Source organism: Hypanus sabinus, unplaced genomic scaffold, assembly GCF_030144855.1.
Source record: "Hypanus sabinus isolate sHypSab1 unplaced genomic scaffold, sHypSab1.hap1 scaffold_2336, whole genome shotgun sequence".
NCBI lineage: Eukaryota > Metazoa > Chordata > Chondrichthyes > Myliobatiformes > Dasyatidae > Hypanus > Hypanus sabinus.
Genome location: NW_026780451.1, coordinates 31,916 through 34,891, shown reverse-complemented (window position 1 = coordinate 34,891; position 2,976 = coordinate 31,916). Strand labels below are relative to the sequence as shown.

Below are 2,976 nucleotides of genomic sequence, written 5' to 3'. Positions count from 1 at the left end.
GAGTCACCTGTGTACTTACAATCAGTCTTTCTGTGTAAACTAATCGTATAGCCACACTCAGTTCCTTGCAGGTTGTGGTTTATTGAACTGCTTCTGTATTTACTCTTACTGTGTCGTTAATGCTGCCTCCGGTCTGCACCGACAGTCATTTTGCTCCTTTACACCCATCCACTGATGAATGAGAACAAACCAGCCTGAGTCTGCTCTGTCTGCCTGCTGGCCTCTTGCACAGTTAGAAAGCAAGAAGACGTAATTTCCTGTACAGCTCGCAGGGCCTGATGTTCACTTCTCCAGTGTTGGAGAACTCTCTCTCTCTCTCTCTCTCTCTCTCTCTCTCTCTCTCTCTCTCTCTCTCTCTCGCTCTCTCGCTCTCTCGCTCTCTCGCTCTCTCGCTCTCTCGCTCTCTCGCTCTCTCTCTCTCTCTCTCTCTCTCTCTCTCTCTCTCTCTCTCTCTCTCTCTCTCTCTCTCTCTCTCTCTCTCTCTCCCTCTCTCCCTCTCTCCCTCTCTCCCCCTCTCCCCCTCTCCCCCTCTCCCCTCTCCCCCTCTCCCCCTCTCCCCCTCTCCCCCTCTCCCCCTCTCCCCCTCTCCCCCTCTCCCCCTCTCCCCCTCTCCCCCTCTCCCCCTCTCCCCCTCTCCCCCTGCGCGAACCTTTCCGTTTCCCTCCGCTCCGACGGGGGTGTCCTCGATCTGACAGCTTTGTGGTCTCCCTCGCCGAGACTCCGTTAGATTTCACCTTCCCCTGTCTGTCTGCGTTTAGTCTTCCACCTGGGGGGTGGGGGCACACACAGGGTGAACGTCTTTGGCTGCGGGAGGGAAGAGGTCTGAAGGATGGAGCCTGGCAGAAACAGATACGGTGACCGGTTCGTGAATAGAAAGGTCTCCACACCTTTCTTTTTTTTTGGCCATTCAATCCTGCTTTATAGATAATTTCCTACAAGTAACTATGTATTTGCAGAGAAGGCGAAAAATTACGTTGTTATAAAAACAGAAAATTGTCAGATGAGATAGCATCAACAGAGCGTTAACATTTAAGCTCAGTAAGTTTCAAAGAACTCTCTTCAATGATGCGTCAAACCACCTGAATGCTCTCCTGTCAGTCAGGAGTTCCAACACCGTTTTTATTCCAGCATCTCCAACATATTTATTCTCAGAATTATTCAGTTAAGAGGCTTTTCAGCTTTCTCTGCTATTTAGCATCACCATTTCACACACTGTCCACAGCTAGACAAGATTTCTGAATTAGCCGATCTAAAAACCATCCCTGGATTTAATTAATTAGGAAATTGAATCAAGCCCACTTCTTGTCTGTCACCCTGTGAGCAAGTGACTCCATCCAGCCTTCCTGGTACAGCTGAATCGGAGGAAGTAGTGGCGTAAGCTCATCTCACTGGTCACTGGCTTCTTCATGTCACACCAGGACTATTTTTAATCCAGCAATGCTGCTCTAGTTATTTCACAGGCAGGCTAGTCACTGTGAGTAGAGGAGAATTGAGAAGAAATAAAGGTCAACATTGCAGAAAACTTCTGGCCATTGGAAACCGGGTGCTGCTACCTGCCAGCAGAGGCGGAAAGAAATAAACTATTTTGCCCCATTCTTCCCGCAAGAAGAAAACACATTGCAAAATTATTGTATCTTGAGTGATACCAAATGCACTTCATCGAAAGGATTAAGTTGCCAGATTCAATGAAGAAGTGGTTTAGATTTGTCGGTACAAAGCAGCCTATCTCATTCCTGATACAGGAGCCTGCTGCTGTTTCCGGATTTTACTGAACGGCTGTGTCTGTGGGCGTATAAATGCCATCGTGCTTTGTCGAGAATACAGGTGGGATTCCAGGGGTATGGTTTCCCATGAAACTCTGCATGAATTCCATCATGAGATTCCAGCAGTCACTTAACACTATGCAAGGACAGTACTCTACTTCAGTAGTTACGCCACGGACACTGGGTCCCATGGTAACTGTCCCAACCTTAATCAGAAAGTCGCCAGACTGATAGCGAGGCCCTCGGCTTTCATTCTGGAAAAACCCCTTCAGCTTGACCATGGGTGTGTCAAAGTTTGTGTCGGCAACCAGGTAGGGCCTGTTTTCAAAAAGTGCAAAGCAGCTAAGAGGATGCGCAGTGTTGTGCATAATGTACATGAACTTTGCAGGCTGGCCCTGGGATGCCCACAGTCGGTCCTGCATGATAAGTTTCACAACCCGCTCAGAATGTGCCCTGCTTCACAGCACCCGGCATCTCCCCCGCTTGCTGGACAATCTTCCCCTCAACTGCTGGGATCTGAGAAACACAGGCGACCCCCATCCTGCGCCGCCTTTCTTATGCCGTGGGACCAATACCATCAAATAAGGTTGGAAATCCCTGCTTTGGACAGAATGAACTTGCCCACACCTCCCACTGCTGCTCCCCCCTCCCCTTCCATGGCCTACTACCCTCTCCCAACAGACGCCCTTCTCCAGCACTTTAACACTTACACTGTTGGCTTTCCAGTTCTTCTCTTCACCCCTCCACCCTCCCCCCAGTCCAACAGAAATCATAAACACACAAACCTGCCCTTTGGCCCATCAAACGGCTGCTGAAACAGCGCAGAAACAGGCCCTTTGGCCCATCAAACGGCTGCTGAAACAGCTCAGAAACAGGCCCTTTGGCCCACATTGTCCATGCTGACCAAAATGTCCGCCTTTCACCTATGCCTCTTCTAAATCCTTTCATCTCTGCATCTGTCTAAATACCATTCAAGTTTTGTCATCCATCACCATCTCTTCTTAACCCTGTGTGTGGACGTTTCCTCACACATCCCTTTTAAATTATTCCTCTCACAGATCATCTGCTGGTGATCCATAAAGCTGTGTGTGGGTGTTTCTCACACTTCTCTCTTGTGGTGGTAGGCCCCTCTGTGACCGTGCACCCACAGTGACAACTCAAATAGTAATCAAATGGCTGACTGAACTAATCCCCACATCCTTCCATCTCCCTC

The 2,976-nt window shown here is 49.2% G+C and overlaps 1 pseudogene; it reads right to left on the bottom strand.

Moving 5' to 3' along the window:
• Positions 1-669: 669 nt before the first annotated feature.
• LOC132387908 (mediator of RNA polymerase II transcription subunit 20-like) lies at positions 670-2,451 on the bottom strand (annotated as a pseudogene).
• Positions 2,452-2,976: the final 525 nt, after the last annotated feature.